Below are 24,437 nucleotides of genomic sequence, written 5' to 3' on the forward strand. Positions count from 1 at the left end.
CTATTCAAGTTTATGATCAATAATGTAAGGTAAGTGTGTGTTAACTCTGGGTGGGTCAGGGTGTATTCTCCCCTAAACATACTTCTGACATAATGATTTGTTTAAACACTACAATTCTCTATATCCTAATAATTACTGCCACATTTTAATAACCTGCAATACACTGTAAATACAGCATTTGTAAGCTTTAAATTTACAAACTTGAACAATCATACTATATCAAATACATGATACTCATACCTGTGACATAGTGTTTTGAACAGACATTTGCTGCCACACCTGCTATTTTAGCTGGCTAAATAATCTGCCTTCTGAAATGCTAATATGCTTAATTTCATGCAAGTGCTAGTGTTCCTATTTGCTTGCTGATGTGCATGGAAGCGCCATATTATTATCATTATTATTATTATTATTATTACTATTATTATTATTATTATTATTATTATTATTATTATTGAGTAACACTGCTATCAAGTTAGCTGGTTGCTCTTAGCTAGTAGTGTGAACAGGACAGGGGACTTGGGGAAGACCCAAAGGGTGAGGTTTGTGTGTGTACATTCACAAGTATTGGTGCACAGCCACTGACATACATAAACACTGCTATCTGGATCTGGAATTTTTAACATTAATGTACAGACTATTCTTTCTCCTTAAAAAATTCATTATGGTAATAATTATGGCAGTGTATGTTCCCCTGCAAACAAATGCTAGGCTGCAGGCTGCATGATGCTGCAATCAACCAGCTGATGGCAAATCCAGACAGTGTTGTTATTGTGGCAAGAGACTTATTGTAAATGCATTGCCATTAATTGAGAGTCATTTTAAAAGATATTTACTCTCCCACTGCGCATACTCCCGTTTTCATAAATTGGCAAATATACATGTTGCTGCTTGTCACACAAACTTTTGTTGTACACAAGTAATAATGAGAAAAGGACTCATCATATGTTTTATGATATAGCTAAAGCTATGCATTTATCGAGAGGATTTAACACATTACAGAACACATCTAATTAATCCTTTCCATGATTGACCCAAGGGCAGATAGCAATTATTTAAGTATTACTATGTTTTAATTTAATAATAAAAATGACCATATGAACCTTTTTGCTTTATATTTGTTTATATTCAGCTGCCTTTATAATGACAATTATTTATGACAATGACAATTTACAATACATTATCAGTGAGTGGTATAATTAAAGTAAAATCATTGTTAAATAAGTCTCATTCTTGTCTCAGATTCAAACACTACAAAATCTTGGTCTTTGCTTGAATGATTTTTTAATGGTCCTGACTACAACACTATCCTTTGATAAGCTTGGAAGTTGTACACTACTGTGAGAGGAAGTTACATTCAGCTAGGAAAGAACCAACAATCAAATAATATACACAGATTAAGATGGTCATTAAAGATCCCAAACTAAGATTAATGCACTAATTAATAAACTACAACTTGTTTGCAGGAATTCATCAGTGTTTTATCATTGGCATAGGTAAAGGGGTTTTCAGGCACAAGTTAAAAAAGGCACAAGTTGTCAAAGCATAAGAATAATGACCATAATGATCATAAGAAAGCCTTTCTGAGCCAAAGATCTGAATTAACAGGGAATAACAGGAGCACTTGCAAAACTGTGCCTAAGTGTATCCAGAAAGCACTGTTGGGCTTTTGTAGGAAAAAAAGGTTACACAAAGGTTACACTGATAAAACAGTTTAATCTGAACGAAGAATCAAGACCCAGGAGCTGTAAAAGAATAAGTTAATCTCTGCATTGCTCTCTATATAGGGGGAGTTTTACAACATTGGAGTGCACAAGAAACCCGCTTTTGCCCCGACACCATTTTCACTGCCACCTGATGAAAGCAACATGCTGTATATGGGCATCTCTGCCTTCACTGCCAACTCAGCAGGCTTTGTGTAGAAAAATGCAGGAGCACTCACACTCAGAATCACAGATGACATGGTGAGTTTAAACCACTCCTTGCCATCACTGAGGGAAAGGTGTGGATGTGGTTACCTTACAAGACCAGGCTATTTAGTTAGAAGACTGATAAAGAAGACTGATAACTTTATACTGTTCTCCCAGTGCACATTAATAATCCCTTAATAGTGTAATAAATGAATGGACAAATAAATGATCAACAGTCCCTGAAAATGAAACAAACGTTTATCCTTCCAGATTCCCAGAGCCTCTCCATATCGTCTGAACACCAAGACATTTGAAGCCTTAATTCCGCAGGTATAAGAGATCACTTTCTGTATTCATCACACAAGCATGCAGAAACTGCTGATTTTATATTCTCACATAGGTTTCCTAACACAGTAGACTTTGAATCTTAAAGGAATAATAAGGTTTAAAGAGTAACAAATAATATGATCTCATTAGCAACACAACCATATTTAGATGAAGAATTTCCGAAAAGAACAACATTTCACATGATGATGCTTGGATGAAATGTGTTGAAAACACTGAGTTCTTTTGCTTTTGGTGCTAAAGGCACTTGCAAGTACACCTTACACAGATTGATGGTGGTAGTATAGTTGGCATTCAGTTAAATCAATTAAACTTTGGACAGGGGTAGATTTGTCCTTCATACTGTTATTCAGCACAGGTAATAGCCATTTTGGGACTTTGTATCACTTTTGGGAGGCTGCCGTGTTCTCCTTAAAGTACCCAGGTTGAAGAGTGCTGGGCCCAGGAGTATTATCACCTGCTCCTGCATTTCTGCCGATGAAATAGTGAGACGGATCCACATCCTGCCTGCTTATTGGGGACGTACTGTTCTAGCAGCTCTTCCTCATCTGTCCATGCTCATACCATGGGTTGCTGTACTGTTTCCATGCTTATGTGGTACTCTTTCCGCAGGATGCTATGGAACTTTTGGTGCTCCCTGCTCCTCTCTGGCATTTGTAGCTTGACCTTCCTGGTGATTTTTTTGCAGTCCACGTCACTTTGCCAGGAGCTTCCTTTTGCTGATTAGCAGAAGCAGGAATACCTCCTGTCCTGCCAGGCTTTTGCAGTCATATTAGGCACATTGACTGCTCCGCTCTTACCTGCTTTCTATATCTTATGTTTGGGCTACTTGTGGAAGTGACATGAAAGCAGTGTTATGTTTATGTTAGTGTGGAGTTTGATATCTTGTGGAATTTCCACCACGCTGTTAGTATCATGGCCACCCACAAATTGTTGATCATGAATGTTCTTTAATTGATTTGACTGATAAATGGTAAGTCTGACTTTTAGATCTTTGCATAATGTTTGCTATATGTCTATCCATATTCTGTCTGATATACTAAGTTTTATCCATTTTATACCATATTATAGTTGATTTGCAATAATCAACTACAGTTCTGTAATGTTGTGAGTTTGATTCTATGTGATTTATTTTTCCAGTAGAATCAAGTTATGATGTTGTCCAAAGATTTTAGACAGGTTGGTGGCGCTGGAATAATTGAAAACAAATAATTTCGTTTAGGTAATATTCTCATTTTAATTATTGCAGTTTGTCCAAAGAGCATAAGGGGCAAATTTGTCCATCAATGAAGTTCGTCGCTTATTGTTTTAATAATTGGATGACTATTTATTTTTGAATAACAGACAACTGGGAAGAGAATTTAATACCCAGATATGTAATATGATTGGTATTCAGGGGGATGGGGAATGTTTTTAATTGCATCATAAAGTTATGCTGCTAATATATAGTATAATACACAAATATCCTACTGGAGATACAATTTGACCAGTTATGTGTGATGTTCTGTGATGATCATATAGAACACCACAGACAACTGTTTGGCACATCACTGTTAAACTCTCCTGATTGCAACCCGGGGCATCGTGAACTGTACAACATGACCCTCAGACAATGATCTCTGAGTGAATGTGATAAACATAATCATCTTCATATCATCACTTTCTCTACAAGTTCAGTGGAAGAGACGTCAGTAAAAGGGAGTTTTAATACCCTATCCATTTTTAACTTTAATAAAAACACAGACGGAAAAATTCCAGAAAGTGAGACAGAGAAAGGAAACTAGACTTTAAAATGGTGCTGCCCTCTTGACTTACAACTGTAGATTATTGAAATTATTACAAATGTCTGACGCCAAAAGGGATTGTGTCAGTGTTTCACTACTCAGTATTTGGTAGACAGTATAAACAAGCAGACTATGGTTAAAAAGATCACAGAAATAAAGCAAACACCAATATAATCTTGAACCACCTAGTCCACAGGAAACATTAGATTACTGGAACAAAATCAGACAACTAGCAGAACAACTTTTAACCAATGATGCAGGTGCACTTTTGGTGGATTTATTTATCTGTATTTCAATCCACTAAAGTTTTTCACTTGATCTAACATTACATTTAAGACCGACGCCCTGTTACGTCTCACAGAAGAGTCCATTGATCAAGCTGCTACTTACCCATCCTGGTCCTGGAGTACCTTTGCTCTGTACACTTTAGTGATGTCTTTGCTACCAACAAACCTATTTTAATCCATCAGATAGTAACCAAACGCTTCAAGGACAATTGCATAACCATTTTTATTTTTTCATAACACTTGTCCAGGTTTCCACTATTATGTTCAAACCATACATTATTCAATATATGCTAATTGATATTTAATAGTTACACCAACAAGTTCTTGGTACTATTATGTTCAACCTGAACTACTTCTATTTTTTTAAAAGACGATCCTATTCTATATCACCGGATGCCCATATTGTTTCTTTTGGTGATCTCCATATTGTTTCTTCCAGTGCTTGGCCGGGATGTCCCATCCTTGAACCAAGGCTCTCCCTTCAACGGAATCCCCTAGAGGCTTTTTCAAAGAGGCCTCCTGAAGATTTATGCTGAAGCCTACACTGGTCTTTCCTGCATGAAACCAGTTTATTCGGGACCATCCATACTTTTCTGCTTACAATATCATTTTATTACCTCAGCATTTTCATTACTAATTTAAAAATCAATCACTTTATACTTCTAAAGCTTTCACAGACACATTTAGACTTTTCAGCACTCTCAATGTCCAATGCTAAATGCTACAAACCACTCATACCCAAACAGAAGAAATAGCCCAAATATAGCCACACATATTCCTCCAACCTCTACATACTTCTAAGCTATATATAACGTTTAAAGCCATTAAAAGCAAAGTTATGAACATTTAAAATACACCTTGATAACACAGTTTATAGCTCTTCAAGAATGTTTAGTTGTCATGGCAACTATTCCTTTCTCGACTGTTTTGTTTTGGGGTTTTTTTGGCATACCTTTCTTTTTCAGTCATGAATTCCCTTTTTTGTTAAAATCTCCTCACCTTTTCTACAGCGCTTTCTCTCTCTCTAATTTCACAGGTAATTGTCTCTTTCCTCCAAGGGTCTGCATCTCACCTGGACCTTTTCCTCTTTGCTACTTCAGCTCCTGTCGTAGCTGAACATCAATAGTTTAATAGTTATTAGGAAATATTACTTAAAACAAAACAACAAGAAAACAGCAAAGAAGGTATATGCAAGTATATGTTCACTGTATTGTGCAACTGTCATGTCAGCAGGTGGACAATTTTAGCTAAAGTTAGCATTTCAAACATATATTTTGATATTCTAAAATAATGTTTATTAACTCAATATTTCATCACAATGGGGTGGACATTTTTAGCTTTAACTCATCTGAGTATGGGGACAAAGTGAGAAATTCAAATGAACTGATATACTATAGGAGCATGCAGTTTATGCCTTTAGTCGAATGAAGATAGACCTTTTTTAAAGTTGTGAGGTCACTGATGTCAAAGGTCGCATTTTTACCAAGATGGTTATCCAAAGATGAGAGAGTGGACAGCAATTCTTGGACATGTTTAAATAACTTGATTTTTTATTTTTATTTATTTATTTATTTTTAATCAAAATTGCAAAATGAATAATCAAAATACCTAAAATATTAATGAACGTATTTACAACCTTACGGTAATATTTAAAAGTTTAAAAGGTTAAAACATGTTTAAAAGGTTAAAACATCCAAAATACCCATTTCCTCATCAAAGACAATGTAATAAGGTTAACATTCCTATATATTCGTAAAATGTGTTCATTCAGAGTAAAACTTTAATCAGTTAATTAAAAACATTAATTGTTTCACAATCTTTGTATCAGCACATTTAAACGAGTATGTTGTATTGACCCTTAGGTAACAGAACGAAGTGTGAAGTCCACTTATAAAATAAATTACGCATTCGTCATTAGATCAGAGTAGGTGAGGGACAGAGAGCCATGTGTGAAAACGAACAATCATCTCACAAAACACTACTTATGACTAACAAGTAAACACTTGCAAAATAAAAGTAGCCGTTTATGTTAAATATAAGATTTCACAAAACTATTAATTAAAAAACTATTAATTACAAAACTATTAATTACAAAAATATGAATTAAAAAACGTAAATCGATATTTTTGCGATTGATCTCCCTCCCAAGTTACACCGTTTACTTGTCTTAGAACTGAAACACGAGTATCACTGTTACGTTTTAATGAAACCGTTATTTTGAAAATTACAAAACTGCATGTCAATGTTAACCGTGTGGGGTCATACGTGAGTGTATGTTACAGCTGAATTATTAGGTTACCTAACTAAGCTACAGATATTTTTATATTTATTGGCTGCTTGTACAGATTTGTTAGCTCGCTGATAATATACTTTTGTATGTAAAATTGTTCTGCGCAAACCACAGCACCATTGCTAAGTTAGCACTTAGCCTTAGCTAACGTTACTTTTAAAGTTAAATTGAGTTTCTTGTCTTGTTCATGGCTTTGTAGCCGAATCTCCCGTTTAGACATGATGTCTGCCCGCAGGCTTAGACTTCTAGTGTTTTCTGTTCAAAAGTGTTTATCTCGACTCGTCGACAAATGCAGAGGTTATTGCTCAGTGTCTCTATCTAGCACTCCTACTAATGAGACTGATGAGACGAGAGTGAGCACATTTAAGACCAAGCTGTCGTCATTAAGAGTTCTTCAGGCAAAAGTTCAACTGAGACGCAACAGGAACATGAGGAATCGTATCTTCCTGAAGAAAGTGGTCTGGCGCAGCTACGGAAAGGTATGTAACAAACTGCATTTGTTGCCATGATAGTTCAGGCTTTAGGATTTTAATTCCCATGTGTCAGTATGCCGGTAGTCGTTGCCAATTTTATTTTGATGTTTACATCTTGCAGTGTATTTCGAAACATACGGCTGTCAGATGAACGTCAACGACACTGAAATTGCGTGGTCCATTCTTCAGAAGGGTGGATATGTTCGGACCCACGAACTATCAGAGGTAAGTGTCAATGCCTTGACCTTTGACCCTTGATAAACACAGCGCTTCCTTTATTTGAAAGCTTTCATTCTCATCTTTCCTAATTTTTTTTTTTTTTTATACAGGCAGATGTGGTGCTTCTTGTCACATGCTCCATAAGGTAGGAAAAGCCTATTTCTGTTTGTATTTTACACAGTGAATCTATACGTTGCCAATCTTGTGCAACTTGACAGCAGTCCTTGACTTCAGTGACATTTTTTGCTTGGATGTAATGCTATTTTCTGTTGGAAAAAATAAAAATCATTGTGACAGGGAAAAGGCAGAGCAGACCATCTGGAACAGACTCAAACATCCAGCAGTTCTGAAAAAGAAGCATCTAAAGAGCAGCACTCCATTAAAGATAGGAGTCCTGGGTAACTTCTCACTTCACCATAGTTCTTCATTCACGTTCAAATGTATCTCTCAGTCTGAAATGTTCGTGTGTGCGCATGTATGTTTGTGTGTGGGTTCACGCGCCCGTATACGCATATGTGTGCTTGCTCTCTTGTAGGTTGCATGGCAGAGAGACTGAAGACTGAGTTGCTGGAGAAGGAGAGGGTGGTGGATGTTGTAGCAGGGCCAGATGCCTACAGAGATCTTCTCCGACTCCTTGCACTGGCCCATGGGGGTCAGAGGACCAGCAATGTCCTGCTCTCCCTGGAAGAGGCATATGCTGATGTCATGCCCATTCACCATTCAGGACACAGTGCCTTTGTGTGAGTGCCATAATAATATCTGGCTGATTTATACGGGAGGAGTTCCTGCTAAACACTAACTCTTAAATTAACTTTGCACTGTGTGATTTTGTAAAGATGGTACAGTTCAATTTTTAAGTTAACATGTATAGACAGTTTTTGGTGTTTTCATATTCAACTCTAATACACTGAATTTAATCTGAACAGCAACTGTTAGATTAAAATACAGAAAAGTCAGCTATAATTTAAAGGCATTTGCTACCATATTGCATGAAACATGGGACTTGCATCCACAATAAAGCCAAAAACAGCAAATGCTCATAGTTCAGTTGTTTATTATTATCATTTTACTGAACACTTGTCAATCTGCATTTTTTGGTTAAATATTTATACATGACTGACCCTCCTACACTTATGAAGGGATATAAAACTTCAAACACCGTGGTGGCTCATCTTCAGCTCCTTCATGCTTTTAGATGTAGCACTTCAAATAATGGTTTGATATCAGGGGTGTCGATACTTTTAAAGTCCTTTCACGCTGTTGACAGTACAGACCTTGTGTACTGCAAGCCTTGTTGGTGGCACCTTGTCTTACAGTGGGATTATCCAGTATATTTTGTCCCTCTTTGACTGCTGTAGGTCTATCATGCGGGGCTGTGACAACATGTTCAGCTACTGCATTGTGCCGTTTACCTGGGGGAGGGAAAGGAGCAGACCTGTGTCCTCCATACTTGAAGAAGTGCGCATGCTGTCTGACCAGGTCTCTTCCCTTCAGCGACTATGTGTGCAGTCTGGCTTTACTAGTTTCTGTGTGTGAAACTTGGCCAGATGTGAACACTAAGTATATGAAATGATCATGGCCATAGGGGGTGAAGGAAGTGACCCTGCTGGGTCAAAACGTGAACAGCTACAGAGACGTGTCTGGGGACGGGGCCAGCAACTCGGAGCTTGGTTCGCACCTCAGCCGTGGTTTCAGCACCGTGTTCCCGTGATGAGCAAGGAGGCCTACGATTCGCTGACCTGCTACACCACGTCTCCCTCGTAAACCCTGACAAGGATTCGCTTCACCTGGCCACATCCTAAAGACTTTCCTGATGAGGTAGAAACCCCAGAGTCATGGATGTGAGCATGTGGTTTTTGGTTGGGATACCCATGACTAGTGTGGGGAAGGTACTTTTAAAATGTATTTCATTGCAGGTGACAAAATACAGAACACAGAATACATGCTGTTAAATGTAATTTAAATGTAATTAAAGTGAGTTATATTTGAAATAGTCTTGGACAATGTTGAAGTATTCCAAAGTTTTTAAAGTATGTTCCTCGTTTGAGTAATGTAATGGAATATGTTACCAATTACATTTAGGGGCATGTACATGTACACTGCCTACAGTGGCAGATTAAACCCTGTGGAGGCCCCTAGGCAGTCATAATCTTGGGGCCTCCCTTGCAAATTATCTCCTAATATGTTTTTTTTTTTTTTAAATTCCTTGTTGCATGGCCCCTAAAAGGTGTGGGGCCTACAGGTCACTGCCTGCTCTGGTAATCTATTGGTAATCCGGCCCTGACTGTTTATGGCTTGTGTGGTGTAGTGGATGTTCAAAGAGTTTAAGTATTTAGTTGAACAGTTTCTTATAGTCTGAATTCATGTGCAGATATTGCTCATAGGCCATTTTAAGCAGCAGATTGGATAATAATTTAGGATTCGCAAATTTGGATGTGAGCAGTAGAAAAGATCATTAATAGATTATCAGATTGAAAAAGCCTTATGCTTATCAGATATGTGAAATAAGGTTTGACTGCCATAGTCAATTTGTGCTGTTTTCGTTTGACCTGTGCTGGGGTGGGTGAGTATGTTTCCTGAAGGTGTTATAGCTAATCCAAGAGCGGAGGAACATCTGTAAGCAGATCCACTTGCCAGCTCAGAGCGGCAGCAGCAGAGTCTTACAGACCATGAGGCGTGGGTGAGAAACGCTCCTAGAACGACAGCACTCACCACAAGCACAGTAGAGATTAGCCTGCTTATCTCAAATCTCTTGATGTCTCATGTGTTAAAACTTAGTTCTCACTTTAAGTCATCATGCTCTGGGATGTTTTCATAGGTATACTAGGGAAGCCTACCTTGAGCTTGTGGAAAACATTTGAAAGATAATACCAGGTGTCCTATCATTACCAAACATTCAATATGTAATTATAAAATTATTGTAGCTATAATAGGTCTTGTGTGAATATATATCTATGTATAATTTCTTTTTACAGGGGTCAGTCTGAGCAGTGACTTCATCACAGGCTTCTGTGGGGAAACCGAGGAGGACCACCAGCAGTCGGTCTCTTTGATCAGGGAAGTGGGCTATAATGTAGCCTTCCTGTTTGCCTACAGCATGAGGAAGGTGAGATCCTATTTTGTCATTGTGTTTAACACTATCAAAAAACAGACGTTCATGTGATGGTTCATGTGATGGTTCTATCAAGAAATTCACCATTGTCTATTATCATTTGGAGAATTGAAAGGGTCTTGTGGCTGCCAGTTGGGCTTTACCTTCTGACATGAAGATGTGTGTACCACACCCACAGAAAACTCAGGCATACCACCGTCTCGGGGACGATATCCCAGCTGAGGTGAAGAAGCTGTCGCCTGGAGGAGCTTATCTTTACATTCCGAGAAGATGCGGCTAAGGTCAACACCAGTTTCATCGACAGCAAACAGCTTGTCCTAGTGGAGGGAGTGAGTACTGCAGTGGGTTGAAGCCATGCTGTGTTACAACTGTGTTTGGAGCACTTCTGCTGTTAATAATTTGGGATTGCTGCATCTGTGTGTCTTGGTCATCATGTTTTGCATATCGATTTAACTAGATTTCTGCAAGAAAATAAATAGTTGCAGTAAATTCTCCTCCCTTATCTTATTTAGACCTGCTGGATCAACATCATGAGGTCTGTCTGACAACGATGATGAACAATGGCATTGTCTATCAGCTCAGCCATTTCATTTTGGTTTTGGCCTTGTTCTTTTCTGGAGGGCAAATAGAGTTTATGTGTTTATGTATTTAGGGCATTGTTTGGTCTATTTTAGTCTATTTGAGTTGTATGGTCACTTTCCCGTTTGTGGTGTTAGTTTGCGATTACCGCATGGGTTTCTGTGGCCCTTTCATTTGAAACCCTTCCCTGGTTAGGCATAGCATTGTGTCTGTTTTGGATGCTTTGAGCTTTTTGTTATTTTTGAAGTGTTGAGAGCAGTTCACATCTTTGGTACCGGGAAATCCCAATGACTGGTTTCCCTGTGCTTGTGGTCTTTAGTGTATTACCTGCCATCAATAACTGTTTGAAGATTGGGGTCTTAGTTAATTTTGATTATTGTTAGTGTCCTTCTTTTGAGGACATGCCTGGCGAATGCACAGAAAACTACCCCAAGGTGTTTGCCACTTGTGTGTTAATATGCGCTACCAGTCATGCTGAGATTGGATCTACCGATATACACACTGATAACAGAATTTTATGACCATCTACATAACAGTGGGAATAACCACCCTTGGTTTGGATAACACTAGTGAGACGTTGTGGCATGGTATCTGGAGGCAATGTAAGAGCAGGAGAGAATTTCTGTCTGCTACAGTGCTTAGTCAAGCCTTTTATATTGTACAAATGTTATCTGCTGTTTTTGCTTGACTGAGTCTGTTTTCTGCAGGAAAGTAAGAAGTCATCTCAAGATCTTTGTGGTCGGAATGATGGGAATGTGAAGGTTATTTTTCCAAGAAAGGATTTGCTTTCTTATCCCACGGATACCAACCCTGTCACTGTTAAAGCTGGAGACTATGTACTGGTGAAGGTGAGCTCTTACTTCAGTTTGCTACTCCTACATGTATATCTGTCTGTGTTGAGACTAAAACAGGAGCATGTTTTTACACACACACACACAGATATATATGAGCTGTATGTGTGGAATATTTATTCTGGTAAGCCTGGTCTTTGATATGTAATATACATGGCTGTGAAATATACTGTACAGTTATGGCTACATTTCCATGATTATTGGTGACTACTCTCTCCTTTAGAGATTACCTCAGCCAGCTCTCAGAGTCTGCAAGGCCACGCCTTCAGCCACGCCTCCCTGAGTGATGGACACCCCAGACGCCTATTGATGCACAGGCAGCTGCATATTAGCCTGTAGGTTCCACCTTCTTAGTATCAGGACTGGGTGGGAGTGTGTGTCACAGACCTATAGGTCTTCCCAGCTCCAGCTCTTGGAAGCCAGTATGCTCAGTGAGGAGTGTTCACTGCCTCAGTCACCCTGTCTCCTCATTATCAAGCTCCTTATGAGGTGATTCAGGCATGGTGAGGCAGAAAACCCCTGAAAATATGCAGGGAAGTTTCTTCAGAACTTGAGCTCAGTGTTCCTGAAGTGCAGTTTGAAATGAAATAAGGCTTTTCATTTTTTCATTCATTAATTTATTCAGAATCATGTCTGACTCATGTATGACCTGGTGTTAAAGGAAAGTTTTAACACAGATTTTGTCTGGGTACACACTTTGCAAACTTCAAACTGCATGATTAGCAGACAGTATTGTAGCTATTCAAGTTTATGATCAATAATGTAAGGTAAGTGGGTGACTCTGGGTGGGTCAGGGTGTATTCTTCCCTAAACATACTTCTAACATAATGATTTGTTTAAACACTACAATTCTCTATATCCTAATAATTACTGCCACATTTTAATAACCTGCAATACACTGTAAATACAGCATTTGTAAGCTTTAAATTTACAAACATGAACAATCATACTATAGCAAATACATGATACTCATACCTGTGACATAGTGTTTTGAACAGACATTTGCTGCCACACCTGCTATTTTAGCAGGCTAAATAATCTGCCCTCTGAAATGCTAATATGCTTAATTTCATGCAAGTGCTAGTGTTCCTATTTGCTTGCTGATGTGCATGGAAGCGCCATATTATTATTATTATTATTATTATTACTATTATTATTATTACTATTATTACTATTATTATTATCATTACTATTATTATTATTATTATTATTATTATTATTATTATTGAGTCACACTGCTATCAAGTTAGCTGGTTGCTCTTAGCTAGTAGTGCGAACAGGACAGGGGACTTGGGGAAGACCCAAACGGTGAGGTTTGTGTGTGTACATTCACAAGTACTGGTGCATAAGAGACTTATTGGAAATGCATTGCCATTAATTGAGAGTCATTTTAAAAGATATTTACTCTCCCACTGCGCATACTCCCATTTTCATAAATTGGTAAATATACATGTTGCTGCTTGTCACACAAACTTTTGTTGTACACAAGTAATAATGAGAAAAAGACTCATCATATATTTTATGATATAGCTAAAGCTATGCATTTATCAAGAGGATTTAACACATTACAGAACACATCTAGTTAATCCTTTCCATGATTGACCCAAGGGCAGATAGCAATTATTTAAGTATTACTATGTTTTAATTTAATAATAAAAATGGCCATATGAACCTTTTTGCTTTATATTTGTTTATATTCAACTGCCTTTATAATGACAATTATTTATGACAATTTATGACAATGACAATTTACAATACATTATCAGTGAGTGGTATAATTAAAGTAAAATCATTGTTAAATAAGTCTCATTCTTGTCTCAGATTCCAACACTACAAAATCTTGGTCTTTGCTTGAATGTTTTTTTAATGGTCCTGACTACAACACTATCCTTTGATAAGCTTGGAAGTTGTATACTACTGTGAGAGGAAGTTACATTCAGCTAGGAAAGAACCAACAATCAAATAATATACACAGATTAAGATGGTCATTAAAGATCCCAAACTAAGATTAATGCACTAATTAAAAAACTACAACTTGTTTGCAGGAGTTCATCAGTGTTTTATCATTGGCATAGGTAAAGGGGTTTTCAGGCACAAGTTAAAAAAGGCACAAGTTGTCAAAGCATAAGAATAATGACCATAATGATCATAAGAAAGCCTTTCTGAGCCAAAGAGCTGAATTAACAGGGAATAACAGGAGCACTTGCAAAACTGTGCCTAAGTGTATCCAGAAAGCACTGTTGGGCTTTTGTAGGAAAAAAAGGTTACACAAAGGTTACACTGATAGAACAGTTTAATCTGAACGAAGAATCAAGACCCAGGAGCTGTAAAAGAATAAGTTCATCTCTGCATTGCTCTCTATATAGGGGGAGTTTTACAACATTGGAGTGCACAAGAAACCCGCTTTTGCCCCGACACCATTTTCACTGCCACCTGATGAAAGCAACATGCTGTATATGGGCATCTCTGCCTTCACTGCCAACTCAGCAGGCTTTGTGTACAAAAATGCAGGAGCACTCACACTCAGAATCACAGATGACATGGTGAGTTTAAACCACTCCTTGCCATCACTGAGGGAAAGGTGTGCATGTGGTTACCTTACAAGACCAGGCTATTTAGTTAGAAGACTGATAACTTTATACTGTTCTCCCAGTGCACATTAATAATCCCTTAATAGTGTAATAAATGAATGGACAAATAAATGATCAACAGTCCCTGAAAATGAAACAAACGTTTATCCTTCCAGATTCCCAGAGCCTCTCCATATCGTCTGAACACCAAGACATTTGAAGCCTTAATTCCGCAGGTATAAGAGATCACTTTCTGTATTCATCACACAAGCATGCAGAAACTGCTGATTTTATATTCTCACATAGGTTTCCTAACACAGTAGACTTTGAATCTTAAAGGAATAATAAGGTTTAAAGAGTAACAAATAATATGATCTCATTAGCAACACAACCATATTTAGATGAAGAATTTCCGAAAAGAACAACATTTCACATGATGATGCTTGGATGAAATGTGTTGAAAACACTGAGTTCTTTTGCTTTTGGTGCTAAAGGCACTTGCAAGTACACCTTACACAGATTGATGGTGGTAGTATAGTTGGCATTCAGTTAAATCAATTAAACTTTGGACAGGGGTAGATTTGTCCTTCATACTGTTATTCAGCACAGGTAATAGCCATTTTGGGACTTTGTATCACTTTTGGGAGGCTGCCGTGTTCTCCTTAAAGTACCCAGGTTGAAGAGTGCTGGGCCCAGGAGTATTATCACCTGCTCCTGCATTTCTGCCGATGAAATAGTGAGACGGATCCACATCCTGCCTGCTTATTGGGGACGTACTGTTCTAGCAGCTCTTCCTCATCTGTCCATGCTCATACCATGGGTTGCTGTACTGTTTCCATGCTTATGTGGTACTCTTTCCGCAGGATGCTATGGAACTTTTGGTGCTCCCTGCTCCTCTCTGGCATTTGTAGCTTGACCTTCCTGGTGATTTTTTTGCAGTCCACGTCACTTTGCCAGGAGCTTCCTTTTGCTGATTAGCAGAAGCAGGAATACCTCCTGTCCTGCCAGGCTTTTGCAGTCATATTAGGCACATTGACTGCTCCGCTCTTACCTGCTTTCTATATCTTATGTTTGGGCTACTTGTGGAAGTGACATGAAAGCAGTGTTATGTTTATGTTAGTGTGGAGTTTGATATCTTGTGGAATTTCCACCACGCTGTTAGTATCATGGCCACCCACAAATTGTTGATCATGAATGTTCTTTAATTGATTTGACTGATAAATGGTAAGTCTGACTTTTAGATCATATAGAACACCACAGACAACTGTGTGGCACATCACTGTTAAACCTCCTGATTGCAACCCGGGGCATCGTGAACTGTACAACATGACCCTCAGACAATGATCTCTGAGTGAAAGCGATAAACATAATCATCTTCATATCATCACTTTCTCTACAAGTTCAGTGGAAGAGATGTCAGTGAAAGGGAGTTTTAATACCCTTTCCATTTTTAACTTTAATAAAAACACAGACGGAAAAATTCCAGAAAGTGATACAGAGAAAGGAAACTAGACTTTAAAATGGTGCTGCCCTCTTGATTTACAAGTGTAGATTATTGAAATTATTACAAATGTCTGACGCCAAAAGGGATTGTGTCAGTGTTTCACTACTCAGTATTTGGTAGACAGTATAAACAAGCAGACTATGGTTAAAAAGATCACAGAAATAAAGCAAACACCAATATAATCTTGAACCACCTAGTCCACAGGAAACATTAGATTACTGGAACAAAATCAGACAACTAGCAGAACAACTTTTTACCAATGATGCAGGTGTACTTTTGGTGGATTTATTTATCTGTATTTCAATCCACTAAAGTTTTTCACTTGATCTAACATTACATTTAAGACCGACGCCCTGTTACGTCTCACAGAAGAGTCCATTGATCAAGCTGCTACTTACCCATCCTGGTCCTGGAGTACCTTTGCTCTGTACACTTTAGTGATGTCTTTGTTACCAACAAACCTATTTTAATCCATCAGATAGTAACCAAACGCTTCAAGGACACTTGCATAACCATTTTTATTTTTTCATAATACTTGTCCAGGTTTCCACTATTATGTTCAAACCATACATTATTCAATATATGCTAATTGATATTTAATAGTTACACCAACAAGTTCTTGGTACTATTATGTTCAACCTGAACTACTTCTATTTTTTTAAAAGACGATCCTATTCTATATCACCGGATGCCCATATTGTTTCTTTTGGTGATCTCCATATTGTTTCTTCCAGTGCTTGGCCGGGATGTCCCATCCTTGAACCAAGGCTCTCCCTTCAACGGAATCCCCTAGAGGCTTTTTCAAAGAGGCCTCCTGAAGATTTATGCTGAAGCCTACACTGGTCTTTCCTGCATGAAACCAGTTTATTCGGGACCATCCATACTTTTCTGCTTACAATATCATTTTATTACCTCAGCATTTTCATTACTAATTTAAAAATCAATCACTTTATACTTCTAAAGCTTTCACAGACACATTTAGACTTTTCAGCACTCTCAATGTCCAAGGCTAAATGCTACAAACCACTCATACCCAAACAGAAGAAATAGCCCAAATATAGCCACACATATTCCTCCAACCTCTACATACTTCTAAGCTATATATAACGTTTAAAGCCATTAAAAGCAAAGTTATGAACATTTAAAATACACCTTGATAACACAGTTTATAGCTCTTCAAGAATGTTTAGTTGTCATGGCAACTATTCCTTTCTCGACTCTGTTTTGTTTTGGGGTTTTTTTGGCATACCTTTCTTTTTCAGTCATGAATTCCCTTTTTTGTTAAAATCTCCTCACCTTTTCTACAGCGCTTTCTCTCTCTCTAATTTCACAGGTAATTGTCTCTTTCCTCCAAGGGTCTGCATCTCACCTGGACCTTTTCCTCTTTGCTACTTCAGCTCCTGTCGTAGCTGAACATCAATAGTTTAATAGTTATTAGGAAATATTACTTAAAACAAAACAACAAGAAAACAGCAAAGAAGGTATATGCAAGTATATGTTCACTGTATTGTGCAACTGTCATGTCAGCAGGTGGACAATTTTAGCTAAAGTTAGCATTTCAAACATATATTTTGATATTCTAAAATAATGTTTATTAACTCAATATTTCATCACAATGGGGTGGACATTTTTAGCTTTAACTCATCTGAGTATGGAGACAAAGTGAGAAATTCAAATGAACTGACATACTATAGGAGCATGCAGTTTATGCCTTTAGGCGAATGAAGATAGACCTTTTTTAAAGTTGTGAGGTCACTGATGTCAAAGGTCGCATTTTTACCAAGATGGTTATCCAAAGATGAGAGAGTGGACAGCAATTCTTGGACATGTTTAAATAACTTGATTTTTTATTTTATTTATTTATTTATTTTTAATCAAAATTGCAAAATGAATAATCAAAATACCTAAAATATTAATGAACGTATTTACAACCTTACGGTAATATTTAAAAGTTTAAAAGGTTAAAACATGTTTAAAAGGTTAAAACATCCAAAATACCCATTTCCTCATCAAAGACAATGTAATAAGGTTAACATTCCTATATATTCGTAAAATGTGTTCATTCAGAGTAAAACTTTAATCAGTTAATTAAAAACATTAATTGTTTCACAATCTTTGTATCAGCACATTTAAACGAGTATGTTGTATTGACCCTTAGGTAACAGAACGAAATGTGAAGTCCACTTATAAAATAAATTACGCATTCGTCATTAGATCAGAGTAGGTGAGGGACAGAGAGCCATGTGTGAAAACGAACAATCATCTCACAAAACACTACTTATGACTAACAAGTAAACACTTGCAAAATAAAAGTAGCCGTTTATGTTAAATATAAGATTTCACAAAACTATTAATTAAAAAAATATTAATTAAAAAATATTAATTACAAAAATATGAATTTAAAAACGTAAATCGATATTTTTGCGATTGATCTCCCTCCCAAGTTACACCGTTTACTTGTCTTAGAACTGAAACACGAGTATCACTGTTACGTTTTAATGAAACCGTTATTTTGAAAATTACAAAACTGCATGTCAATGTTAACCGTGTGGGGTCATACGTGAGTGTATGTTACAGCTGAATTATTAGGTTACCTAACTAAGCTACAGATATTTTTATATTTATTGGCTGCTTGTACAGATTTGTTAGCTCGCTGATAATATACTTTTGTATATAAAATTGTTCTGCGCAAACCACAGCACCATTGCTAAGTTAGCACTTAGCCTTAGCTAACGTTACTTTTAAAGTTAAATTGAGTTTCTTGTCTTGTTCATGGCTTTGTAGCCGAATCTCCCGTTTAGACATGATGTCTGCCCGCAGGCTTAGACTTCTAGTGTTTTCTGTTCAAAAGTGTTTATCTCGACTCGCCGACAAATGCAGAGGTTATTGCTCAGTTTCTCTATCTAGCACTCCTACTAATGAGACTGATGAGACGAGAGTGAGCACATTTAAGACCAAGCTGTCGTCATTAAGAGTTCTTCAGGCAAAAGTTCAACTGAGACGCAACAGGAACATGAGGAATCGTATCTTCCTGAAGAAAGTGGTCTGGCGCAGCTACGGAAAGGTATGTAACTGCATTTGTTGCCATGATAGTTCAGGCTTTAGGATTTTAATTCCCATGTGTCAGTATGCCGGTAGTCGTTGCCAATTTTATTTTGGTGTTTACATCTTGCAGTGTATTTCGAAACATACGGCTGTCAGATGAACGTCAACGACACTGAAATTGCGTGGTCCATTCTTCAGAAGGGTGGATATGTTCGGACCCACGAACTATCAGAGGTAAGTGTCAATGCCTTGACCTTTGACCCTTGATAAAAACAGCGCTTCCTTTATTTGAAAGCTTTCATTCTCATCTTTCCTAATTTTTTTTTTTTTTATATACAGGCAGATGTGGTGCTTCTTGTCACATGCTCCATAAGGTAGGAAAAGCCTATTTCTGTTTGTATTTTACACAGTGAATCTATACGTTGCCAATCTTATGCAACTTGACAGCAGTCCTTGACTTCAGTGACATTTTTTGCTTGGATGTAATGCTATTTTCTGTTGGAAAAAATAAAAATCATTGTGACAGGGAAAAGGCAGAGCAGACCATCTGGAACAGACTCAAACATCCAGCAGTTCTGAAAAAGAAGCATCTAAAGAGCAGCACTCCATTAAAGATAGGAGTCCTGGGTAACTTCTCACTTCACCATAGTTCTTCATTCACGTTCAAATGTATCTCTCAGTCTGAAATGTTCGTGTGTGCGCATGTATGTTTGTGTGTGGGTTCACGCGCCCGTATACGCATATGTGTGCTTGCTCTCTTGTAGGTTGCATGGCAGAGAGACTGAAGACTGAGTTGCTGGAGAAGGAGAGGGTGGTGGATGTTGTAGCAGGGCCAGATGCCTACAGAGATCTTCTCCGACTCCTTGCACTGGCCCATGGGGGTCAGAGGACCAGCAATGTCCTGCTCTCCCTGGAAGAGGCATATGCTGATGTCATGCCCATTCACCATTCAGGACACAGTGCCTTTGTGTGAGTGCCATAATAATATCTGGCTGATTTATAAGGGAGGAGTTCCTGCTAAACACTAACTCTTAAATTAACTTTGCACTGTGTGATTTTGTAAAGATGGTACAGTTCAATTTTTAAGTTAACATGTATAGACAGTTTTTGGTGTTTTCATATTCAACTCTAATACACTGAATTTAATCTGAACAGCAACTGTTAGATTAAAATACAGAAAAGTCAGCTATAATTTAAAGGCATTTGCTACCATATTGCATGAAACATGGGACTTGCATCCACAATAAAGCCAAAAACAGCAAATGCTCATAGTTCAGTTGTTTATTATTATCATTTTACTGAACACTTGTCAATCTGCATTTTTTGGTTAAATATTTATACATGACTGACCCTCCTACACTTATGAAGGGATATAAAACTTCAAACACCGTGGTGGCTCATCTTCAGCTCCTTCATGCTTTTAGATGTAGCACTTCAAATAATGGTTTGATATCAGGGGTGTCGATACTTTTAAAGTCCTTTCACGCTGTTGACAGTACAGACCTTGTGTACTGCAAGCCTTGTTGGTGGCACCTTGTCTTACAGTGGGATTATCCAGTATATTTTGTCCCTCTTTGACTGCTGTAGGTCTATCATGCGGGGCTGTGACAACATGTTCAGCTACTGCATTGTGCCGTTTACCTGGGGGAGGGAAAGGAGCAGACCTGTGTCCTCCATACTTGAAGAAGTGCGCATGCTGTCTGACCAGGTCTCTTCCCTTCAGCGACTATGTGTGCAGTCTGGCTTTACTAGTTTCTGTGTGTGAAACTTGGCCAGATGTGAACACTAAGTATATGAAATGATCATGGCCATAGGGGGTGAAGGAAGTGACCCTGCTGGGTCAAAACGTGAACAGCTACAGAGACGTGTCTGGGGACGGGGCCAGCAACTCGGAGCTTGGTTCGCACCTCAGCCGTGGTTTCAGCACCGTGTTCCCGTGATGAGCAAGGAGGCCTACGATTCGCTGACCTGCTACACCACGTCTCCCTCGTAAACCCTGACAAGGATTCGCTTCACCTGGCCACATCCTAAAGACTTTCCTGATGAGGTAGAAACCCCAGAGTCATGGATGTGAGCATGTGGTTTTTGGTTGGGATACCCATGACTAGTGTGGGGAAGGTACTTTTAAAATGTATTTCATTGCAGGTGACAAAATACAGAACACAGAATACATGCTGTTAAATGTAATTTAAATGTAATTAAAGTGAGTTATATTTGAAATAGTCTTGGACAATGTTGAAGTATTCCAAAGTTTTTAAAGTATGTTCCTCGTTTGAGTAATGTAATGGAATATGTTACCAATTACATTTAGGGGCATGTACATGTACACTGCCTACAGTGGCAGATTAAACCCTGTGGAGGCCCCTAGGCAGTCATAATCTTGGGGCCTCCCTTGCAAATTATCTCCTAATATGTTTTTTTTTTTTTAATTCCTTGTTGCATGGCCCCTAAAAGGTGTGGGACCTACAGGTCACTGCCTGCTCTGGTAATCTATTGGTAATCCGGCCCTGACTGTTTATGGCTTGTGTGGTGTAGTGGATGTTCAAAGAGTTTAAGTATTTAGTTGAACAGTTTCTTATAGTCTGAATTATTCATGTGCAGATATTGCTCATAGGCCATTTTAAGCAGCAGATTGGATAATAATTTAGGATTCGCAAATTTGGATGTGAGCAGTAGAAAAGATCATTAATAGATTATCAGATTGAAAAAGCCTTATGCTTATCAGATATGTGAAATAAGGTTTGACTGCCATAGTCAATTTGTGCTGTTTTCGTTTGACCTGTGCTGGGGTGGGTGAGTATGTTTCCTGAAGGTGTTATAGCTAATCCAAGAGCGGAGGAACATCTGTAAGCAGATCCACTTGCCAGCTCAGAGCGGCAGCAGCAGAGTCTTACAGACCATGAGGCGTGGGTGAGAAACGCTCCTAGAACGACAGCACTCACCACAAGCACAGTAGAGATTAGCCTGCTTATCTCAAATCTCTTGATGTCTCATGTGTTAAAACTTAGTTCTCACTTTAAGTCATCATGCTCTGGGATGTTTTCATAGGTATACTAGGGAAGCCTACCTTGAGCTTGTGGAAAACATTTGAAAGATAATACCAGGTGTCCTATCATTACCAAACATTCAATATGTAATTATAAAATTATTGTAGCTATAATAGGTCTTGTGTGAATATATATCTATGTATAATTTCTTTTTACAGGGGTCAGTCTGAGCAGTGACTTCATCACAGGCTTCTGTGGGGAAACCGAGGAGGACCACCAGCAGTCGGTCTCTTTGATCAGGGAAGTGGGCTATAATGTAGCCTTCCTGTTTGCCTACAGCATGAGGAAGGTGAGATCCTATTTTGTCATTGTGTTTAACACTATCAAAAAACAGACATTCTCCCTGGTTCATGTGATGGTTCTATCAAGAAATTCACCATTGTCTATTATCATTTGGAGAATTGAAAGGGTCTTGTGGCTGCCAGTTGGGCTTTACCTTCTGACATGAACATGTGTGTACCACACCCACAGAAAACTCAGGCATATCACCGTCTCAGGGACGATATCCCAGCTGAGGTGAAGAAGCTGTCGCCTGGAGGAGCTTATCTTTACATTCCGAGAAGATGCGGCTAAGGTCAACACCAGTTTCATCGACAGCAAACAGCTTGTCCTAGTGGAGGGAGTGAGTACTGCAGTGGGTTGAAGCCATGCTGTGTTACAACTGTGTTTGGAGCACTTCTGCTGTTAATAATTTGGGATTGCTGCATCTGTGTGTCTTGGTCATCATGTTTTGCATATCGATTTAACTAGATTTCTGCAAGAAAATAAATAGTTGCAGTAAATTCTCCTCCCTTATCTTATTTAGACCTGCTGGATCAACATCATGAGGTCTGTCTGACAACGATGATGAACAATGGCATTGTCTATCAGCTCAGCCATTTCATTTTGGTTTTGGCCTTGTTCTTTTCTGGAGGGCAAATAGAGTTTATGTGTTTATGTATTTAGGGCATTGTTTGGTCTATTTTAGTCTATTTGAGTTGTATGGTCACTTTCCCGTTTGTGGTGTTAGTTTGCGATTACCGCATGGGTTTCTGTGGCCCTTTCATTTGAAACCCTTCCCTGGTTAGGCATAGCATTGTGTCTGTTTTGGATGCTTTGAGCTTTTTGTTATTTTTGAAGTGTTGAGAGCAGTTCACATCTTTGGTACCGGGAAATCCCAATGACTGGTTTCCCTGTGCTTGTGGTCTTTAGTGTATTACCTGCCATCAATAACTGTTTGAAGATTGGGGTCTTAGTTAATTTTGATTATTGTTAGTGTCCTTCTTTTGAGGACATGCCTGGCGAATGCACAGAAAACTACCCCAAGGTGTTTGCCACTTGTGTGTTAATATGCGCTACCAGTCATGCTGAGATTGGATCTACCGATATACACACTGATAACAGAATTTTATGACCATCTACACACTTTGGGTACACACTCTGGGTACACACTTTGCAAACTTCAAACTGCATGATTAGCAGACAGTATTGTAGCTATTCAAGTTTATGATCAATAATGTAAGGTAAGTGGGTGACTCTGGGTGGGTCAGGGTGTATTCTTCCCTAAACATACTTCTAACATAATGATTTGTTTAAACACTACAATTCTCTATATCCTAATAATTACTGCCACATTTTAATAACCTGCAATACACTGTAAATACAGCATTTGTAAGCTTTAAATTTACAAACATGAACAATCATACTATATCAAATACATGATACTCATACCTGTGACATAGTGTTTTGAACAGACATTTGCTGCCACACCTGCTATTTTAGCAGGCTAAATAATCTGCCTTCTGAAATGCTAATATGCTTAATTTCATGCAAGTGCTAGTGTTCCTATTTGCTTGCTGATGTGCATGGAAGCGCCATATTATCATTATTATTATTATTATTATTATTATTATTATTACTATTATTATTATTATTATTATTATTATTATTGAGTCACACTGCTATCAAGTTAGCTGGTTGCTCTTAGCTAGTAGTGTGAACAGGACAGGGGACTTGGGGAAGACCCAAAGGGTGAGGTTTGTGTTTGTACATTCACAAGTACTGGTGCACAGCCACTGACATACATAAACACTGCTATCTGGATCTGGAATTTTTAACATTAATGTACAGACTATTCTTTCTCCTTAAAAAATTCATTATGCTAATAATTATGGCAGTGTATGTTCCCCTGCAAACAAATGCTAGGCTGCAGGCTGCATGATGCTGCAATCAACCAGCTGATGGCAAATCCAGACAGTGTTGTTATTGTGGCAAGAGACTTATTGTAAATGCATTGCCATTAATTGAGAGTCATTTTAAAAGATATTTACTCTCCCACTGCGCATACTCCCGTTTTCATAAATTGGCAAATATACATGTTGCTGCTTGTCACACAAACTTTTGTTGTACACAAGTAATAATGAGAAAAGGACTCATCATATG

General features: G+C 38.2%; 1 protein-coding gene across 1 annotated transcript in view; it reads right to left on the bottom strand.

Moving 5' to 3' along the window:
• LOC145655865 (homeodomain-interacting protein kinase 1-like) overlaps positions 1–24,437 on the bottom strand; it is a 164,235-nt gene that overhangs the window by 96,946 nt on the left and 42,852 nt on the right. The gene's annotated exons all lie outside the window — the stretch shown is intronic.

This window comes from Electrophorus electricus, unplaced genomic scaffold, assembly GCF_041902795.1.
Source record: "Electrophorus electricus isolate QZ-2024a unplaced genomic scaffold, ASM4190279v1 Scaffold38, whole genome shotgun sequence".
NCBI classification, from domain to species: Eukaryota; Metazoa; Chordata; class Actinopteri; order Gymnotiformes; family Gymnotidae; genus Electrophorus; species Electrophorus electricus.